Source organism: Camelus dromedarius, chromosome 10 (genome assembly GCF_036321535.1).
Source record: "Camelus dromedarius isolate mCamDro1 chromosome 10, mCamDro1.pat, whole genome shotgun sequence".
Classification (NCBI taxonomy): Eukaryota; Metazoa; Chordata; class Mammalia; order Artiodactyla; family Camelidae; genus Camelus; species Camelus dromedarius.
The window spans coordinates 10,506,986-10,529,695 of NC_087445.1; the positions used below are offsets into that span (position 1 = coordinate 10,506,986).

The 22,710-nt window shown below is 39.8% G+C and overlaps 1 long non-coding RNA gene and 1 pseudogene across 2 annotated transcripts in view; both read left to right on the forward strand.

Moving 5' to 3' along the window:
- Positions 1-22,710, forward strand: part of LOC116151285 (uncharacterized) — an 826,846-nt gene that overhangs the window by 97,085 nt on the left and 707,051 nt on the right. For both annotated transcript variants that reach the window (XR_010382609.1, XR_010382610.1), the window contains one exon: positions 15,276-15,390. This is a non-coding gene — a long non-coding RNA (uncharacterized LOC116151285). The remainder of the gene's footprint in view (positions 1-15,275; positions 15,391-22,710) is intronic.
- LOC135322335 (eukaryotic translation initiation factor 1-like) lies at positions 12,936-13,549 on the forward strand (annotated as a pseudogene).

A 22,710-nucleotide genomic window follows, 5' to 3' on the forward strand; every position in this document is an offset into this window, starting at 1 on the left:
AACTTCTAAAGGTGGAGTATACATTGTCTAAAGTGAAAATTACACTGGATAGGTTAATTGAAGATAAGACATTGCAGAAGAAGAGATTAGTGAATTTGAAAATACACTAGTAGAAATTATTCAAAGTGCTAAATTCCCAGGGGAATTTACTACATTGGTTCTCATGTCAAGGATGTTGAGTAACTAGGCAAATTTCTCAATATCTGTACTTCCAAATATTCCAAAGTAAAAGGTGAAATTGTGATACTGACTGTAACTAGCAAGCTCCTTTTTGAGGAGGTTAAGCTAGGATATACTATTTCTGGAACTCCAAACTGATACAGTTGCAGAACTTAGAAAATCCCCATGGTGAGGAGTTAGTATGTCCTGTAAGGAGTCTTTTGGTCCTGGGCTGGTCTCTGTAAAATTGTGCTTCTTGAATAAACCTTTAGGTAGATGTTGGGTGGCAGTGGGCTACTCAAAACATGTTTTATTGAGGACAAGGAAGAGGAAGTGATCTGTGTAGGAGTGGGTAGATGTGGAATTATTACCCAGGTCTGACTGTACTGCCCCACAGCCACCTACCAAATGCACCTATTTGATAAAATAAAGGAAGCCACTTTTCAAACCTTCAGTGGCAAGTGCATTTGGCAGAATGATTAAATTTTTCATTTAAAATCCTTTGTTCCCTGGAAATACATACTTTCTAGAAACACTAGTTATTCCATTGCTGCTGTTTTGCCAAGATTCCTTCCTGACTGCTTTGGCACTTTTCCAGAGACTTTGCTTCCATAATTCAAAAATCCATCTTAATTCATAGCCTTTTATCATTAGTAAGATCTGCTTCTCTTCAGGTTATGTTTGTCAGTATTTCCTTTTGCCTGTGTTGCTGCTCTCTCCTGGTTCATATTCTTCTTTGGTCAGGCAGTCAGTTTGCCTCTGATTATTCTATATGGATCTCTTCCCTTCACCAGCGCTATTTCCTCTCATATCTTTCTTCATTGGAATTTAAATAAATGTATCCCAATTACAGAGAGAGTAATCTTCATTCTCAAATCAAAACTTATTAAATCCAAGTGATCCATTCAGCCAAGTTTCAACAAGAGATAGAAAAAGGTTTATAATCCAGATTATTATTATGATGCATAACTTACATATCATGTGTATCAGAAGTGTAATTAAATTGCATGTTATTTACTGACTTCATCGTTATAGCTGCATGAAAGAGGATTAATCACTCAGTCACTTTTAACCACATTTAATTTATAAACTGTCATGCCCCAAAATTTACTTCCATGCTTCAATTTCTGTAAAATGGTGCTAAAACCCCAGAGGAAGGAAAAGATGATAAAGCCTGCATCTGTGATTACAGGATTATTTACAGGGTGAGTCTGGGTTTCTGGTACTTCTGACTTCAAAGTTGTATAGATTATGTAACAGCATTACTATTTTTTTTTTTTTTGGTAGGAGAAGGTAATTTCATTGATTGATTGACTTATTTTTAAATATTTTTCTTAAATGGAGGGACTGGAGATTGAAACTAGGACCTCATGTGTGCTAAGCACTCACTCTGCCACTGAGCTATCCCCTCCTGCCAACAGCAATACTCTTAATCACTCTCTCTGAGGCCACTGGAGAATTGCCTTTGAGCTCAGTGCTTGTGCTAATTATTGTAAATCTTCTCTTGTGAGAAATAGAAACAATCATTATTTGAATTTCTTAGGAATTTGGTGAATATCACCCAAAATCAGAAGAAAGGGGTAGAAATAGCAAGCTCTAAGGCTGTGGCATGACAGCACTGGAACGGCCTTAGGGAGTGCTGGACTGATGCTACTGATGCCCACTCTTTGTCCTCTTTTTGTAGGTGGGTAAGCTGTGAAATTCCAGAGAGCTGTGTTGATGCCTCCCAAAGGCCACTGGAGGCATGTTAAGTCATGAGAAGTTCGTTTTATTACCTGATGCAACAAGGGAGACTGACCTGATGGGCAAGCATGGACCTCAGAATAAGAGGGTGGAGGACGATTTGTTAGAGTTTGGCTTTATGTTGGATGACTTGAAGGAAGGTTCAAGGAGGCAGGAGTTTCCTGTGGATAGGATAGGTACTATCAGGGAGTGGGGGTAATTCTATTTGTTGCACCTCAGCGGCAGGAGGAATAGAGTGGGCATAAAGCTGCAATTGATAGAAAAGCATTGGGCGCTCATGATAGCTGGGGGAAGATGTTTGGATATATCAATGGTTTGCATGTTGTTCTTATGCTTCTCTGGGAGCAGATGTGATTACAAAGTGCTCTTGTGTTTTTCTCACTCCATCACAGTCCTAGAATGACCTCAGCTGACGTTGATGCTCTGTGACATGTTTCATGTTCAGTTGGAGAACACCACTGTCTCTCTGTGTCAGGCCAGCTCTCAGCTGACAGCTATCAAGGCTTCTGTATTGTTTCTCATGAAGACACCTAAAATGGGAAGACAGGGAATGGCAGTGTCCAGGCTTGATTGTAGATCTGTTGACTTCTAGCACAGAAGACTTTTCGTTAATGCATGCCAGACCACAGAAATCTGTAATGTGGGAAAATAGTAAAGTGGACAGTACACGGAGTTTGGAATTCAATAGAATCAGGTCCAGATCCTGGCTCTGCCACTTACCTGATGTCTCTGAATTTCTCTTTCCTCAGCGAGGCCACTGAGTATCTTTAGATGAGTGCTGTTTTGAAATTCTGTGTTGTTAATTTTTCAAGAGGATACGAAAAATAAGAATTTTCTTCAGGAAAAAAAATACAACATATGCTGACCTATTCTGCAGGCTTTTAATTTAAAGTAGATTTAGATTTTTTTAATCCTGTAGCTTTTGAAATCTTAAATCAGTACTGGTAAATAGCTGATATTATCAGTCCTTGGAATGTAATGAGATAATTTCCTGAATGTTGAGTGTAGGGGGAAAAAAAACACACAGTGTATTTTTCCTCTTGCCCAGTTTTAAGGCAATTATCAGGAGATAATACCTAAAGTTAGTAAAGTTGTACTTTTCCTATTAAGCTTTAATTGGGAGTATTTATCTGTCCTTTGCGACACTCAACTAAAAAATCTTGAGGATGATCTCCCTAATCTCCCTTGTTTCATGTTTCACTTCAACTCTTGAAAATTGATCGTGAGATTTACATTTCTATAAGGTGTTTACAAAGGCTATTTTGGGTTTCTTGAAAGGACACAATCAGGGAAAGCAAAACAATAGCAACAAATACATAAATGAAATAAGGTTAGAAAGCAATATGTCTTTCTAACATGTTGTTTTCTAACAATTGTTTCTAACAATTGTTTTCAAATAAAATGTTCCTGTAAGTTAATATGAAGAAAACCATACACATTTTCCAGAAGCCTTAGTTTCACTGTAACATTTCTTATCCTGGGATGAAATGTGGAAAAAGATTTCAAATTTCAGAAGAAAAACTAAATTGTATAAATAAGGAAAATTGTATTCAAACAGATAAAATTGGCAAGTGAAATTTCTAGAAGTTTTAAGTTACAAATAGAAAGTCTCTCCCCTTTACATTATAATCAAAGGATTGTCATGTGGACACAGGGGTTGGTTGGCTCAGAGAGATTGGAGGAAGGATTTGGAAGCAGTCACTAGGAAATGGAAGCCAAGGACACACCCCCACAGCTCTTCCAAACACAGAAATGCTGAGAGAAATGTACAAGCACAGGAAACATTAAGATAGTGTCAGTCTCAAAGGTGAGGAAGAGAAATTCTGTTTCCACACACTGAGAGGAACTCAAGCCAGAACAGTGAGCTAAAAACTAAAGTCTAATGCACCGTGGGGCTGTGGGGGAAAGGCCCGGGGAGGTAAATGTGGAACTCCTTATGAGGTTTTCTCTTATGCAAAAAAAAAAATCCCACTAAAGATATCAAAAATTGTCAAGAATTGTTTTGAGGAAACAAGTCATTCTATGAAAGCCAATACACATAACAAATGGATGTATAAACAGCCCAAGAATTTCCAATAATGAGCAATCTAGGTAATATTCTAAAATAAGTATTTTAAAGGAATGTTCAGAGATGAAAGATAGAAACAATAATGTAAGAACAGGACATTATGAAAAAAGAAAAAGTTTACTTAAAAGAACTGTTACTGAACTCGGGTTCAGCTGCTCCCTGGTCAAAAGCCAATGATTCAAGAAGCAAGTGTCAGTATATAGAAAAGAAGCTTTAGTCAGAAAAGCTGACAATCTGGGGAAGTAGTGGACTCATGTCCAGAAACTGTCTCCAAAGATTCTGCTCAGCCCTACAGTTTTTAAAGGAAAAAATGGGGGGAAGAATCTCAGTGACTCTCAGAGGCAGAGGTTGGCTTCTGCACCATTCTCCGTCAGGGGCAGACTGGCTGACTCACTTTGCAGATGTTATGTTGCCCCATGATCTGCCTGCAGGACTGCTAATGGGGCTCTAGTGGGTAAAGAGTGAACCATTCTTTACCTGATAGTTCTTCATTCTTCTTTGTATCTAGGGAAAGAATCAACAGTGTAGGCAAGGCATGGTGTGCATCCAGGGGAGCTTATGGTGAGGGTTAATTTCAGTTGCTTAGTGATCTCATTCCTATAATTAGGTTCTTTTAAGGTTAGAGGGGGAAAGAAATGGGTGAACAGGAAAGGGACAAAAGAGCTGATTCAGAAGCAAGCAGGGATTATCAAAATAAAAGATAAATGAATAGGACTTTAAGTTTGAAGGTAACAACAACAATACCAATAACAGCAACAACATATTTGGGAGTTTAAAAGCAAGGTGGGACTAAAATACAGATGCTCCTAACGGTGAGTTCTCCTATATCGTAATCATGATGAGACATAAGTAAACAAACTCGACAACTGTCATTTGCATGAAAGAACAGATTGTGTTGTATTTATACAATGGCATACTTAAATGGTGTGGTTAAAAACGAGTGAGATCAATATGTGGTAATATGGACAGAATTCTTTTTTGGAAAAAGCATCAGTGGGAATGAAAAGAAGTTGCAAACCATTGCATATGGCATGATGCCTTTCATGCCAATTTGATAAATCCATAATTTAAGACAATATGCTTATGGATAGATAATAAGGAGTTAAAATACAACAACATGGAGGGAGAGAATACACACAAGTGGTTTAAACAGTGATACCAGGTGCTTGGGGGAAAGATGGAGAGAAACTGAACTTGGGCCATTTTCCATTGGAACTCTGTGTCTGCAGTGTTTGATTTATTTATATTAAAAACGGAAGCAAAAATAACAGTGGTTATGTTCCTAGAAGAGGGGTATTTTTTTAATGATACTTCCTGTACTTTTTGATGTGTTTAAAATTTTTCCACAATTAAAACTATAGGGAAAAATAAAAAAATATGAAAAAATGAACAATTTTCAGATGAACATGGGGTTTATCAAATCTGATAGTCTCTGTGCTTCCCTAAATATGGGAGTGAATCTAAGTGAGAAGCACATTTTTGAAGACCAGTGAGGTTGCCAAATAGATAAAAGTTCTTCTGGCGAATTCATGCAGCCTGAGTATGTGGTAAGAAGAGATTATCTTCTAATTTTTTTCTCTAGTTTCTTTGAGATACAATTGACATGCGGCGCTATGAAGTTTAAGACGTACAGCACAGTGATTTGACTTACGACCATCATGAAACGATGATCACATTAAGCTTAGTGAACATTCATCATCTCATATAGATACAAAATTAAAGAAATAGAAAAAATATTTCCCCTATGATGAGAACCCTTAGGATTTAATCTCTTAAGAGCTTTCATATGTAATATACTGTAGTGTTAATTATAATTACATTTATCATGTGGTACCCCTGGTATCACTAGTACTTATTTATATTATAGCTGGGAGTTTGAACCTCTGGACCACCTTCATCCAGTTCCCCTCGCCCCCATCTCTGGTAACCAGCAATCTGATCTTAGAAGAGATTACCTTTAAATGTAATGTTTCTCTGTCTGTACCCTGTCACCCCCTCACCCTTCTTAGCCTTGTTGACAAGACTTTTCCTACATAAATAGAAGTACGAGTGAGAGGAAAATGTAAGTGGTAACATCTAAGAGGCAGGGTGCTCCTGTAAAGTTCTTTTAGTTCTCATAGAGAACAGAGCTTTCTCTTGGCCTCTGGTTTTCGGTACAAGGTGGTAATGACAACTGGTAAAAGCTAAGGAAGAGCCGATTAGAGCTGTGTGGATTCTGATCATAGTAGAATGAAGCCATTTGAAGGATCTATTGTTATTCAGCGTCAGTAGAGGAAAAACTTCAAAATTCATTGACCAAAGAAGAACAGTGTGTGACATCCAGGAAGGATGTTTCTATACTAAGAGAAAATAGAGAATTGTAATTAAATCATATTAGTCAATAATTTAAGAGACAAGTTTAACACATCCTTCGCTTTTGATGTTAACTAGAGTTTAACGTTTTAATTGCCCCAATTGGATGTGAAATGATGCAAATTTAATCCTGCAACTGTTCTTTCCAGTTTTCTTTACCTGATAAGTCTTTCATGGGTCTCCAGCATGAGGTTTTCTTTTTGAAATATTTATGATTGTGCCAAATATGTGTAGATTTCTTTAAAAAAAATCTCATTTTTCAAAGTGATTGAAAGTTAGAATAGGCCCCATTAAAATTCGGGAATAAAACTTGTCATTAAGTGTAGTGATCTGTGTGCTGAATACCAAAGGACGCAGCAGTTCCAGGCTGATGGCTTCGAGCCTAGGCTTAGGCAGAGTAACAAGGCTTCTGTGACTGAAACACGAGTTAAGCTGCAGTTATAGAAAGTCAAAGGGAAGATCACTTGCATGTATGAGAAATAGAATGAGGCAGTTTTTCTTAAACATCTTTTCAGATTCAGGTTGATCCAATGAATATAAAAAAGAAAAAAAAGTGCTTGGGTCTTAGAATGGAGAATAATAGAGTATACAATAACACAAAGAGATGATTTGGGCATACATACTTTTCATAGGATAAAGTCTTCATTTCTTCCTGGATGGGTGTTGTGTAGTGAAGGTGTTCTAAGCAGAGTAGAATGGAAGGGGGATTGACACTGTAGAGGAACAAAATTTGCCACCCCAAAGTTTGTCCCTTTGGCATGAGGATTAATTTAGGCTATTTTTAAAGCCCTTAAAGTCAGGAAGAACCTTTGACCTTCCCCCTAATTGCCTGAAAGAATGCAAACAGAGGACCTGTTCCAGGAAGGGAGCCATCACCATAGGTAACTATAGTGTGAACTAGATGTGTGGACAGGGAGGAACCTAGCAAAGTCTGTTGAAATTCCTCTCTCTGTCCCACTGTCTCTGCATGGCCCAGCAAATGTTTGTTTACCAAACTTTTGCTTTTCCATCTCCATGTGCATTGCCTTCCTCCGCTTTGAAGTCCCAAACCACCACCTCCAACATCCTCTTTTGTCTTTAGCTGAAGATGAAATTTAAAGTGAGGGTTTTGGCTATTTTGGCGAGTGACTCAGTTCTCCTGGGTTTCTCCCATGTATACATGTTATTAAACTTTTGTTTGATTTAATTCTGTTGACCTGTCTCCTACCAATTTAACTCTTAGACCTGCTGGAAGAACCTAGGAAGGGAGAGGGAAATTTCTTCCTCCCTGACAGTAGCTCCTCTGGAATTAGGCTTGAAGTAGCCAGAATTGATGTACTGAATGCCCTTTGATGTTCTTGACCAATGCCTGGAAAAATGATGTAGAGAACGATCTTGAACAGGCAGAATTTAGTTACATATTGGCTTTTAAGGAATCTACACGTAAACATCCCTTGTCATCTCTCACGTTTCTCTCACGATACCCAACCTTTTTAAAATGCGCTTAAGGGCGGCCCTGAGATACTATCTTCGGGTTCTTTGTTCCATGCTGCTGTGTTATAACAACTTTGTCATTTAAATTCTAGAAAGAGAATCTGGGGTCCTAATTATTGTGGGATCTGGGCGGATGGGTTAGAGCTTGGGTATAAAAATGCTCATATGTAAACCAGTTCTAAAGAGAGGATGTGAGGGGATGTCTCATTTTGGGAATCAAATCTATAATAAAATTCACTGTCTAACTGAGGAGAAATTGTCCAGAGGAGATATTTTTGTGTAAACTTTCTACATTTAGCTATTATTCCTGCCCCTGGTTTCACTGCTGGTGAGCTGGGTGGCTGTCAGTCTGAGTTCCAGGGCCCGAAAGCTATTCATGCTCCTTTCCTTGGACTCACCCTGACCTTGGCATCTAAAGAGAATATGAAAATGAATATATGTATGTATATGCATGACTAAGGACATGGTGCTGTACACCAGAGATGGACACACTGTGACTACTTCAATAAAAGAAAGAAATGAAGAGAGATGGTGAACAGAAGCCACCACAAACTGCCAGTCGAGTGTAGGGAGAAACCAGCTCCAGCTTGATGGGGGACGCCCCTACCCTCTCCCCTCAGAGACTCGTCCCTTAATCAAATGTGAAGGGGCGAGTGTTGGTTACTGATGTACGAAGAGTCTTATCCTGAAGTCAGGGTGAAAAGGTGGGGAAAAACCAACATTACTCCTCATTTCACAGACGTTGATGGAAGCACTACATTGTGTAAGGCAATGTGCGAGGCCCTGTTGCCAGGAGAAGAAATTACAGTCTAGTAAAGACTAGAGAATATTGAGGTTTTCAGAAGGTCGATACTTTATAAGCCATTTCTCAAATCAAGTTCTGAACCAATGAAGACAGATTAAAAAAAACTGCGGAGATAAGATGAAAATACCAGCATTGGTATGATGGAGTTGTTGAAGAAGGTGGCTTTGAGGTGAAGCACCAATGGGATTCCTAGTAACAATCTCAGAATTAGACAGAGGTGCCCTCCTGCCCAGCCTCCTCCATTTTCTGTGAGGAGGGGGCCCCTGCAAGCCCACAGTGTAGACGGGTAGCTCTCAGCCTGTGCCTCCTGCAGGACTGCATCTCAAGAAGGGAGCTACGCATGTCCAACTCTACCCACCAGATAAGTGCTTTCTCTTCCCATAGAGGCATATATTATCAAGAAGTATCTTTTTAATTTAATCTTTCAGGTGTTGTTTTGTAGTGTCTCCCAAATAAGATACATGAAATCAATAAGTTTTGGATCTGCCAAAATTTTTTATTGCTTAATATTTTTTTTTTGCCTGTCGTCCTTAGATTTGTGCCGACCCCCCAGGTGGAGTTCTTCCATCAGTTCAGCGTCTAACCCGGGACTTGATGCTCCCGTCATTGTGCTTCATGTCTTCCACGTAATATGCCTCACGTTTAGAATCTTCCTTCCATGAACTTTCAGGTCATGGTCCCAATTCTGTCATTCCACCCTCTGTAATAGTCTTTAATTGCAGTTCATGTGGGAAGACTCTGAGTGTTTTATGTGGCTGATCTTACGGGTTCTCCTGTGGCTTTCAGGGGTGCTGCTCAGGAGTTCCCTGGTTCCTCATTCCCTCTGCAGGGATCACTTCAGTCTGCTCTCTGACATCTTTCCTCTCTTCCTTTGCTCGATTTTGTTCAGCGCCAGGTGCTCTTTCTAATTTAGTAACGTCAAAACAATTAAACACACACAGGGAACTATATTCAGTATCTTGTAGTAACCTATAATGAAAAAATATGAAAATGAACAAATGTATGTAAATGTACGACTGAAGCATTATGCTGTACACCAGAAATCGACACATTGTAAACTGACTATACTTGCTGACTGTACATCAAAAAAAAACCCCAGACAATTAACAGTTCCCTGTTTAAACATTATTTCTGAGTCTTGTCTGCCTATTGGCACCATCCAGGAGCTTTAAAAACACTGATTCGAGATCCCACTCACCCACAGCAATTCTGATTTATTTGGTCTGGGGTGCAGTCCTCCAGTAATTCTAAGGACAGCAATGTTTGTGAGTCACTAAACTAAAATGTGTTCCCCTTTCTCTAATACTTTCTTTAGGAGCAGTTTGAATCTTTTGCAGTCTGTATGCCTCTACTCTGACATTTTGGTTCTGATTTCTTCCTTCTCTATTTAGTTTGTCTTCCATAACATCTCAACCATAACCACCCCCTTCAGTAATTCTCTCTCTTGCTGTGGCTTAACCAGTATGCTTTTCTTTATTTGATTTTCATTCTTCAGTTGTTCCTATTCTAATAGGAAGACTGGAGCAATCCAAGAAGTTGCTGTATTTTCTTTATCATAAGGATCCCATGTCTCTTCACTTGGTAGTGAACAAAATCTTCTCTTCTTCAGGTGAAGCTTAATTTGGATCCACAATCTAAAGCCAGTTTCTACCCAAATGTTTGGGTGGTTCTTAGGCCTCTGGGCAAATTTCATGAATTAAGATTATTTTCCCTGTAGTCTTCTTCTGATTCCTGAATGAGATATGGATTTAGGACTGTGGGCCACTCCCTTACTGTCTACCCAGACCTGGTACTAACATTCTAGCTGGACCCTTACTAGTGCCCTGTAGAATGCTGGTGCCCGACACATCTGTCTGCGAAATGGTAAAATAAAATACTTTTGCCTATCCGTCAGTGCTTTAGGGAGGCTCACCCTACTACAACACGGTACTCAACAGGAAGCCAAGCCACGCATGTGGAATTCAAGGTCAGACTGCAGTGGCCTCCATGTGAGGCCCCCGTGGCCAAGCTCTGGGCTTGTTGCTACGGCCTGGTGCCTGCAGCACGGCCCATGTGGAAGACCCACCTGCCTGTGGTTGGAGCCATCATGAGCTTGATGATCTTACAGGGTTCCAGCGCTGCGTGATGATCATGTGCTAAAGGCTAAATTTTAAAGCCAGCAGTTCAGAATGTATCAGCAGGAAACAAACAAAAAACCGAGCAAAACAGAGTAAACCAAAACCCCCAAAACAAACAAACAAACACCCCTCCAAGTCCCATGGCACAGTGTGGGCTGTGAAACCAGGTGTCTAGAAATAATCTCTCAGGCCACAGCATATGCCTCACTCTCCAGGTATTATTTTACTCTCCGAATTGCACTCTCTGTCTGTTTCTCCTGGTCCTTGAACTAGGACATTAGAAGGATATCTAACATTTCCTTTGTCCACTCAGTTATCAGACAGAAAATATCAAAACACCAACTCATTACTAATAGGGCTTTTGGAAAATTTGAGTTAGTTGTATGACAGTCATGTTCTTTTTAATGCTGCATCCCAGAATTGATAGGTTCATCTAATCGCAGACAACTTAAAAAAGGCACAGGGAACTCTTGATGAGTGAAGCAGTCGGCTTCTGCAAAACAGAAGAGCAGACCACACCCTGTGCTTCCTGAAGCCTGGCTGGCTCAACTTAAGTTTTATTCCAAATTCATCAATTATGTTGTCACTATTTCAAGGATAGTTCACTAACATAAGTCCCTCAATATGAGAACAAGAAACCAGCGGGGAGGAGGCTCCCCGCAACAGAGGAGATCACAGTGGACACAAATGCCCATTACACCAGCAAGGGTGAGGGACAACATGAAAACAAACTCTGCTGCCTTGGTTCTGAGGAAGAAAGAAGGACTCGTGATTATTACCATGAAAAAGACAACTCTTGCATTAGATCTTAGAGGGTAAGAGACACAGCACAAAACAGGGGAGTTGTAGAGGCTTCCATGGCAGAAACATTGCAAAAGATTAGGACAGAAAAGTTGAAGATGAAGTGAGTCATCTCAGTTCTGTCATCACTGCTTTCCTTCATGGAACAACGTGCATCCCTGTGTTCACCACATACCTCTGAAAAGAAGCACAAATTACCTTTAATGCACACATGTTAAACCTTGTAAACATGTAATTGGGAAAAACACCATCATCGCATGGCTCTTCAAAGATACTAAAATCCTTTAGACTGCACACACTCAAAAATAGTACAGTGGTAGCCCTCCTTACAATCTTTAGTTAGCTAGCTGTCAGAAAAATAAAGAAATCTATTTATTATGCAAGTTTAATTCATTAAAAATTCATCTCAAGTGAGAGTCAGGAATGAGCACAGTAGAATGTTAATAATCTTTAAAGGTAATACCTTCGGATAATGACTGTCACTGTCAGGTCTGGCCTGGATCTTGGGCTCCACTGCTCTGCACTTCCCATAACCAAAACATCTGGCTGCAGCCTGTGGGATATCACTTACACCAAATCTCTGTGACTTAAAACGGAGGTGGCCACGTGGGTAATGAGACCTGGATGGTTCCCATTCTGATAACTGAGCTTTTGCCTGTCAGTCTCAAAATCTGGCCTCCACGTAGGACCCGGGCTTCTGAGAGGAGGGGCCTGCTTTCCACCTGTGCATCTTCTCCCCAGGAGCAATTCACAGTACCTCCATCAGCCCCATCATTGGTACTATTTTAAACATGAGAAAACCTCCCTCTCAGGGACTGTGGTGAAGATTAAATGAGATGTAATGCACTAGGTAAACCCCTACTGTCCTTCCTCCTCTTCCTAGGCATTTACTGGAGAAGGCCAAATATTATATTTATCATCCCAAGGATGTAGGTCACTTGGTGACAGATCTGTTCAGCCATCTGTTATAGCATTTAGAAGCTCCAAATAAACAACCAATGCAGGGCACACCCCAGGCAAATGCACTACAGCTCTCACGTGATGTTGGATGACCCTCTGAATGGTAACAAGATTCCCCAAGAGGATTTAAGAGCATGCAGACATTTCTGTGGAGCTAGTTACAAAAATGTCTTATATGAACCACAGATTTGCCTTATCTGGCTGTTTTGTACTATTTTACTCCACTGTATACACACCCAGTGGCTAATTATGTAAACTCTGGCTCCTACTAACTGACGGAGTGACGTTTAGCAAGTTACTTATTCTCTCTGAATCTCAGGCAGCTCATTTGAAAATACAATTACAGCCTATATCTCAAAGAATGATTGAAGATAAAATGAGATGATGGATCTAAAGCAGCAGTTCTCAAGCATTTTTGGCCCCAAACTTCTTTAACCCTTAAAAATTACTGGGAATCGTATCGTATGTCCGCTGTCCAGAAACTCCACTCTTTCGACCCCTTTTCTGATGCAAGTAAGGGTGATGCTGTCTTCCTGCTGGCACTGAGGATAATATCCATATAAAAATTCAACAGAGAAATGGCAGGAAAACCCATACTGTTGTCTAAGGGATCTCTGATGATTACGATAAAAAGAAACTAATGAAGGCATTTAAGAAGAAATTTGCCTGCAATGGTACTGTAATCGAGCACCCAGAATACGGAGAAGTGATTCAGCTACAGGGTGACCAGTGCAGGAACATAGGTCAGTTCCTGCTAGAGACTGGACTGGCTAAGGTCGACCAGCTGAAGGTTCATGGATTTTAAGTGCTTTTGGCTCAATAAAGCTTAAGTGAGGATTTCCTTGCAATGAGTGGAATTTCCCTTCTGTCCCTTGTCACAAGCTTAAAAACCTCACAGCTTGTATCATGTAACCATTTGGGGTCTGCTTTTAACTTGGACTGGTGTAACTCCTTCATGCTATAAACTGAAAAGAGCCAAGAAAATAAGCAATAATAAACCCATTACATGTTAACACAAATGATACATTTTAATTAAAATAAGTCTATTAAAAAGTTTAGAGAGTAGGATTGTATATTTCACTGATGTCTTTGATGCCTCAAAGACAGCTGGATTCTCTTGTATACCTCTGTGTGTGATCTGTTGACATATGTTGTTGTGGGTGAAGTACGTGAAGGGAAGGTAGCCCCACACAGATACGTAGTTGGAAAAGAGAAGAATGCTCTCAAAGTCTTTTCTAAAGGTTATTATGGGTATGCTCTTTTGATATTCCACCCAAGCTCAACAGTGGTAGTTTATGAGAAGACCAGTTGCAGTCCGGAACCTTAAACCACATCAGTGAGCATTCTGTACTGTGTAATACTCAGGGTCATTGTCTGCCTTGCACTTGGAACGCATCTTTCACCTGGCTAGGTCTTCATGCATCGTGTGTGAGTTGGCGGGAAAATTTTGGCTTACTGAGTTGTGCAGGTCTTCCAAATACTGACACATTCTGTCATAGGATATCCAACAGCAAACAAACAAAATCACATTTGTTGTACACACCACCTATTGGATAGGAAGTCTTAAAGTGTCGGAAAGCTGTCAAGCTCATGATGGCAAACACAAGTCTTCAGTATTCTAATTTTCACTTGAAAGTTCAGTTTTCATCAGTGGCCACAAATACTGTTAGTTGTTTTTCTTAAAGTGACAGGGTCACTTTGTTCATTTTGAAGAGAGTATCTGCCACATACCCACTCCTGAAAACCATTGTTTGTGTTCTGGCTATTCACTCAGGTAAAAATGTCCCGTGAAAGAGGTGGCACATACAGCTTGCACCTCAAATAACCACACGAGTGCTTTTCCTTGAGACAGCTGTAATCCGGAATTCGGTAGATGGCAGATGGACTTTATGTGTACTTCCCATTTAATCATATATTATATTAAAAAGATGGGCACTCAAGAGGTAAAATTTAAGAAACCTAATCATGTGTACTGCTTCATTAAAAACAATCTTAAGTGAGGCTGGCTTTTATTTGTAACTTTTTTCTTACAAGTGCATGGCTGTGAAGAGTAATGTTATTAGGGTACATTTTTATTTTGGTGCCAGTGCCTTGATTCATGCTAAGGTTCCATCCGTTTTTCCCTGAGTAACCTTTTTTTTTTTTAAATTGAAGCACAGTCAGTTATAATGTGTCAGTTTCTGGTATACAGCACAATGTCCCAGTCATGCATATACATACATACATTCCTTTTCATATTCTTTTTCATTAAAGGTTATTATGAGATATTGAATATAGTTCCCTGTGCTATACAGAAGAAATTTTTTTTAAATCTATTTTTATATATGTTGGCTATCCCTGATTAACCTTACACCATCAGTACAAATGCCAGCACAATAAAGAAGAACATGTAACTTAGCATTATTATGAAAGTAGTTTTGACTTTGTAGAATCCTTGAAACTATCTTGAGGCTCCCAGAGGTCCTTGTACCAGACTTTGAACAGCTAATACCTGCTTTAGATATTATTACCTGGCCTAATACAGAGTAGGCCCTCAGTAAGGAACATCAATTCCGTTAAAAAGTAAATATTTTGTGAAGTGAGTATGTGTGTGCGCCTGTGTGTCAGCCTGTGGTGTGGAGGGTTGAGCTCATGGCATACTCTCATCACAGGTCTAGGTGAAAGGCCCTCTCTCCAAACTTCTTTGTTTCAGTAACTTTAACCTCTTCCTTTTGTTCCCCTGGCCCTAGGACTGGTAGCTGCTCCCTGTAGTTACACTTATTGTGGTAACAAAACTACTCCCTTTGTGCCTTTTCAGGTAACCTGCTCTTGGTATGAAAATAAACAAAAATTTCCCAGATGAGAACAAATGGAGGCTATTTACTCAATCATCCACTGTCACTTGCATTTTACAGCATCTTGAAGACAGAAAGGTGAGTAGGAAAGCATTACAGTGAAAAACAAAGGAGGGCTTTGGGCGTGCTGTGATTGGAGGTTGTCTGCACGAAGAAACTGGAAGTGGGCCAGCTAGAAGTAGGGATCTTATGTGGTTGATTTTGAGGGCAATTTGCCTTTCTCTGGTTGGTCCTGAGTTGGAAGCAGGGCCAAAAGTATGGAAGCTGGTTGTCACTGAACAACCCCTGACTGTACTTGGTTGATTGCTGTAGAAGTTGTGGCATCAGTTTCATTGTCATATATGGTTTGGCCGTTGTCTCCTTGTGTATTCAACTGCTCACTGGTTAACAATTCTTTATATTAAGTTCTCTCTGTTAAAATAACTGCTATGTTCACTGTTGCCTACTTGGACACTGGTAAAATTACTAAGCTGTGTGTCCAAAGTTAATGAGCCTATGTAGAGTTAACCTTAAAAAGTTGCTTACAATATAGTAAAATGACTGAGTAAACTACTGGATAACTATTTAAATGATTAAAATCCACCATAAAGTTCTCCATAAAGATAAAAATGTTAGAAAAGATGAAGGAAGGTATAATGCTAGGGTGATAGAAAAGAGCAAGAATGTCCACTCCAAAACGCATCTTTTTGGCATGAGGATTAATATAGGCTGATTATTTTTAAGAAACAGAAGAGTCAGGAAGTTTTTCTTGTTACCTTCCCCTTACTGCCCAAAAGAGTTTAGGTAAGAGGTGTGTTCTGGAAATAGAGCTATCACCAGACACATATCCAAAGTATCCTGGCTAGGTCTGGTGGGGGGGACTTGGCCGGGCCTGGAGAGCAGAATGTTGTGTACCCCACTGTCTCTGCAGGGCCCAGCAAACATTTGTTTAACAAACATTTACTTTTCCATCTCTGTGTGCATTGCCTTCCTCCCCTTTGTAGTTCCAGACCACTACCCACAACATCCTCTTTTGTCTTTAGCTGAAGATGTATTTAAGGTGAGTCTCTCAGCCATTTTGACAAGTTACTCAGCATTCCTGGGTCTCTCACTTGCTATTGAACTTGTTTGTTTTTCTCCTATTAATCCATCTCCTGCCAGTTTAATTCACGACCAGCCAGAAGAACCTAGAAGGGGAGAGGAAAATTTCTTCCTCCCTGACAGTGGCCAATTCAGGTTTGCCAGGGAGTAAGGAGTTTCTGGAGTGCATGATGTCCAGTGCTAACACTGGGACAGTCCAAGTGAACTGGGGCAACTGGCTGCCCGATGACAGTGCTCAAAGCTGTGCTTCATTAACAAATATTCCTCATTTTCCCCTGCCCAAACAAGACAATATACTCCAAACAGTAAGAGCAGCATTCTGTTTCTGATTCACTGTGGGTGGGGAAAATCAAACCCCTGTGAAAAATTAATAAACAGAAACCCCAATTAAAGAGTTGGGAAACCAGAGGGGTAGATTTCACACCCTATGAGGTTAGCAGAGCCAAACAGGAAGAAGAAAAACTCTTCTTCTTTCCTGACAAGGACTCAGCCAATGAAAAGTCGGGGGCTCTTTGTTTACTAGAGCCCTCCCAGCCTCCGTTCCCTCTCTGTAAAAGTGTTTCCTTCCCTTGTGATGGGGGACTTGGATGTCGCTTGACATCATCGTTGCAGACACCAAATTTCAGCTGTCTGCTGATCCCCAATTAGCCTATACTTGCCGGAGAAGTATTTGGCAGTCTATTTATTTTGGGTCAATGTACCAAACTTGGCTGAGTGAGAGACCATGAGTAGTTTCATAGTCTACCCTCCACTGAGAGTGTCCCTCTTTTCCCGGGTAAACAGGGATCGGAGTTTGGAGGAGACAAATTATTTTCTTACTCCAGTCAGTCATTACAGGTATTATTTAAACAGCCTGTGCCTCTTCCACACTGCGTATGATTCAATTTACCAAAATAATTAAAAAGAAAAAGCTTTCAGGAACACAATACTAGTTTTAGAAATAGGAAATGCTCCCCGCCCCTACTCCTTTTTGTAATGCTGCCTGAGGACGATTACAAACATTCACAGGTGATATTCAATTAGGCGAGAATCTGTATTTGTTCCAAAACAATTGAACAGAGGAAATGGAGACAAACACAAAGAGGACATTTTCTCTAGCTTTGTAATGGAGGGCAATTTAATTCTGAAAGCTTGCACGTATTGATTGAAGTGCTGGCCTCTAGATACTTACCAGATGAATGAAACCAATGAAAAATGGCACTCACTGTTCACATGTCCCAGTATGAGAGAACAAGTATTAATAAAGGGAGAGAGCTAACGTTAGGAAACGATACTTCCCCCTGAAGACTGCATTTACTGAAAATGTTTTATAACATAGGGTTGTAGGTTATTAGCCTTAAACAATACATGGCTTAGAAGAGAGTGAGGTCAGAGGGAGCCGCTTGCAGGGGAGAGCGCCTCCAGATGCTGCTTTGGAGAGAGACGTCAGCTCAGCTGCCTGCAGCAGAACTGGGTCCTACGGGGGCTTCTAACCTGGGGAGAGGCTCTCATAGGGCTGTGGATGTGTGTAGATGTCAGCTTTCAGTTTGAGGTCTCCCACTACTTCTCTTCAGTCTCCACTTTTCTAGGTGATAGGGCTTTTCAGCTGTTACAGGTGGTGGTCTACCTACAGATGACCAAAATATCACCTGCAGGCGGGCCTGCCTTGAGTAATGGGAGTTTATATCCGAAATTCATACATGGAAAGAAAAGAAAAAAGAATACCTGAAGATCATGTGCAGTCTCTTAAAAGAAGTGTCTGTCTCTGACATATAGCATATAAGACCACTGTCTCACCTTGCAGTGTGTTAAGTGACCGGCTAAGGAGATGAGTTAGGAAGAAGAGGCATTAATAGTTTTTTAGATTGTCAGTTTCTTTGGGTGGTACACTAGGTTTTACAGACATTAGTGATTTTAGTCTTTACAATATTCTTATGATAATATCTGTGATTAAAAGGGTGAGTAGACGGAGGCTTAGAGAGGGTAACTTGTCCAAGGCTGTTCAGATTTCTGTGGATCGGCTTTGTCCATTCGGTCTGTCTTAACTATTAGGTTCTTTCTGATAAATCATGGTAGTTACGGTCAAAGAAAAAATTGCATGGGACAAAACAGGCAAGGAAGATATTATTCAAGGCTTTTACGATAGTTGTGGGAAACCACAACTATGTCTAAGCTCAACTCTGAGGCAACAGAGAGCTAGAGTAGGAGGATTGGTCATCTGTGTTTGCTAATTAGCTTTATCCAAAGGAAAAATAAACTTTTTTTGTGTCTTCATGACAGGAGGTAATTTTGCATCTTGGAGTGAGCTGCCTGCCAAAGTTAGGTTCATACCCTCCTACACAGACTGGGAGATGGGGACTCTAGACTTCTCAGTGACTGCATTTCAGAAGGGTGGCTCCCAGGTCTCTGAGAAAGCTAATTCCTGGGTTGTATAACTGGCAAGAAGCTTTTGAAAAGATTTACATATCAAAAATAAAGTGGAAGAATATACAATGGCAGGGTTTTGGCTGGCTTTCTTTACTTCCATATTCTCATGAGAAACCATTTCTAGAGTCGTTTGCTATTTATGAGCTGTTAGTATTATCAACAAAAAATCCATTTCTAACATTCATTAAGCCAGTTGGCTGAGTTTCTTGTGTAGCAGGAGATAAAGTTGACTCAGGCAGTTGTAGCTGTGTTTTAGAATGTGGTGTTTCTGATTAAATGGTAGCAGATGATATCAAGAGTATGAGTTGATCGAGGAAACTGATTTCCTTCACCGTCTTAAGTCCTTTGTTTCCTTTAATCTCCTTGGCAAACCATCAGCAAAGCCTGTTGGATCTACCTGTAAAACCTAGCCCAGTTCCTTCTAGTTATTTCCATCTTCCACTGTTACTGTCCAGTCCAGGTATCATCCTGGCTTGCTTGGACTAAAGCAATCACCTCTCAACTGGCTGTTCCTCATTCTGTTGGCCCTTGCATCTAATCTCCACAGAGGAGCCAGAGGAATCTGAAAAATGTGTATTAATCATGTCAGTCTTATTTAAAACCCTCCAGTGCCTTCCCTTTCCATTTAGAACAAAAATACAGATATTTTTGCCTTCCTGCCCCTTCTTAGAGAAGCTACCCCGGCCTCTCTCTCTGATCTCTCTGATTTTATTCTATCCTCTCCTTCCCAAAATAGGCCAAAGCCTTACTGTCCATTCTGTTTCTTAAACATGTCACTTTTCCCCCCAAACACTTACATTTGCTCATGAGGCAAAAATCCTCAGAATCATCACTGACTTTTCTCTTTCTGCTGTACCTCACTTCCATTCTATCAATACATTTTGTCACCTTTACTCTGAAAGTTGGTTCATCCTCTAAGCACTTTTTACACCTTCTATCCTAGCATCCTGGTCCAAGCCATCATCATCTTTTGCCTTGGTCATTGTCATAGCTTCTTACCAGGTCTCACACTCTACAGTATAATCAGCAGAATGGCCAGAGTCAGTCTGTTACACACATCTCCTGTTGCATCATCCTCTGCCCCAAACCTTCCCATCTTGTTAGCCTCTGCTCCAAACCTTCCCTTCTCACCCACAGTGAGAAGGGTAATGCCCCATGTGAACCAACGTTCCCCTCCACCCTAATATTATGGCCCCTCATTCTGCCTGTCATCCATTTGCACTCCAGTTAAATGAACCTAATTGTGGTTCCTTTATTATTTCTGTCACCTCTCTCTCAGGGCCTCTGCACCTTCTCCCTAAAGTGTTCTTCCGCAAAATATTCACACAGTTTTCCCCCTATTTCTTTCAAATCCTTGTTCAGATGTCAACAGATAAGTGAGAAGTCTGACCAATCCTGTTTAAAATAGAAAACAGTTGCCTGATCACCTTTTACCCAGTACATATACCCAGTAACTCCTGGTTCTCTAATATGACTTTTATCCCTTATTCTGCTTAATTTTTCCTCTTAGAATGTCTACTATTTGACATATTATATATTTACCTATTTGTTTCGGTTTATACTTTATTCCCTTTCAGTGAGGTAGATGTTCAGTGAATACATGGACTTTCCCTGTTTTGCTTATGCTTTATGTCCTTTACCTACAACATCACCCAAACCTAGTAGGCACTCAGTGTTTACTTGTTCAATGAATGAATATACCACTGGACTTTTCAAATATGTGAACCTTTTGCTTGGTTAAATCAATCTAAATTGCATTTTTATCCTTTACAATAAGGTTCCTCAATGTGGCACTATTGACATTTTAGGCCATATAATTCTTTGTTGTGGGGGGCTGCCTTGTGCATTGCATGGTGTTGCATGGCGTGTCTTCCCTCTACTCACTAGATGTCAGTAGCAAGCCCCCAGTTGTGACAACTAAAAATGCCTCCAGACATTGTCAAATACCCATTGGGGAGCAAATCTGCTTTCCTTGTTGAGACTCAATTCAAATATGATCTCCATCAAGGTTTGATGGATTTTCTCTCAATCTGAATTAGGGACCTTTTATCTGTACTTTCATAGAAATTTGTGTTTATGTCATCTGTGTGTGTGTACTTGGATGTTTGTATGTGCTTGTGATTGTTTTGTGTATGTCTGTATAGTAATCTTCTCCTTAATTGTCTAGACCAATTGAGTAACACCCTTGAATGCAAGAATTATGGCCTTTAACCTCTGTATCTCGTGTATTTAACATTATTCTAGTGCATGAATAAATGTTCCTGAATGACTGAGTGAATGAATGGCACTCATTTTCCCGGCTAGTAAAGCCACTGAACACAGATTTGATATAGGCCTCCCCATTCTGGTAGTCAAGAAATCAACTAAGGCTTTGACAATCCTGTGATAAATAAACAGAACTATGGAGGAGAAAATTCTGAGAAATGAAGGGCAGTGAAGATTAGAGCTGAATGCAGACTCTAGGGAAGTAACTTGTATCAAAGAGAATCATTCAGAAGTCAGTGCAAGCATGGGTACTGTGGGTTATTTGAATAATTTAGGCATTTCTTCATCTAATGCACCAGGGGTGGGCAATTTTCTGCTCTGTTTTTCCAGAAAATGAGATGAAGCTATCACTGACATTATTTCTACTTCCAAAAATGTTCCTGAAAGGGAACTCTGAGATAAGTGATACAAAAACAAGCTTGTGACTCATTTGTTTTAGATATTGCTGAGCTATTTAAATGAGAATAACAGCAATTTGATTTCCTCATTTGGACTATTTCACTGAAGTAGGATGTGAAATTTTGTATTTTGTTTTTGAAATTCTTATGGTTTTTCTGGTTTGATATTCTTTCCTGCTTTGCAAAAAATAAATAAATAAAGCTTGCCTACATTATTCTGCATTATTTTTTCAAATGTCCAAATAGATTTAGGATTGTGATAATAACTGGAGCAAAAATTAAATTGAACTAATTTTAAAATCACATAGCAAGCTTTCTAATATTTTCATCTAGAGAGATGTAAGTATGCATATTATCGGGCAAAAGAGGAATCTGCTGTGTATGTACAATATATTTCTGGTGATAAACATTGATGGGAGTAGAACATGTAAGCCTTCCTTTAACCTTGAACTCAAATACTTCACATACATTCTATGGGAAAGCTGAGTGGAAGAGGATTAAAAAATGCCTGCAAAATATGCGGAGTAGTTTTTGCTCAAGAATGAAGAGCTTAACCTCATATCCTTCCCACCCCTGGAAATGTCAGGGAGCATTTTCACATGTCTATCATCACTTTATCCTTAGAAAAGTCTGTGGCAGAGACAAGACATACTGTTGTCCCTATTTTATAGTAAAGGAAAGTGATGTCCAGTGATTAAATGACTTCAATAAAGCCATGGCTTTGGTAAGGATGTATCCATTTAGCAGAAAGCAGCTATCTAGTCCTGCTTTTTGAGGAAGACTGAGTTTACCTGTTGCCCAAGTTCATCTACAAGTGGAGTGATCTACTCTGCAGAACCCTCAGGAGGGTCATTGATGTTCATAACCAGATTTCATGAGGTGCAGAGAAATTATGAGGGAGGATCACAATGGCAGTGGTCCGTACACATGTAAAGAATCTGTTATTTACAATAGCCAAGACATGGAAGCAACCTAAATGTCCATTGACAGATGACTGGATAAAGAAGATGTGGTATATTTATACAATGGAATAATACTCAGCCATAAAAAAGAATTAAATACTGTCATTTGCAGCAACATAGATGGATCTGGGGATCATCATTCTAAGTGAAATAAGCCAGAAAGAGAAAGAAAAATACCACATGATGTCACTTATATGTGGAATCTAAAATAATGATACAAATGAACTTATTTACAAACCAGACAGAGCCTCACAGACATAGAAAAACTATGGTTACCAAAAGGGAAA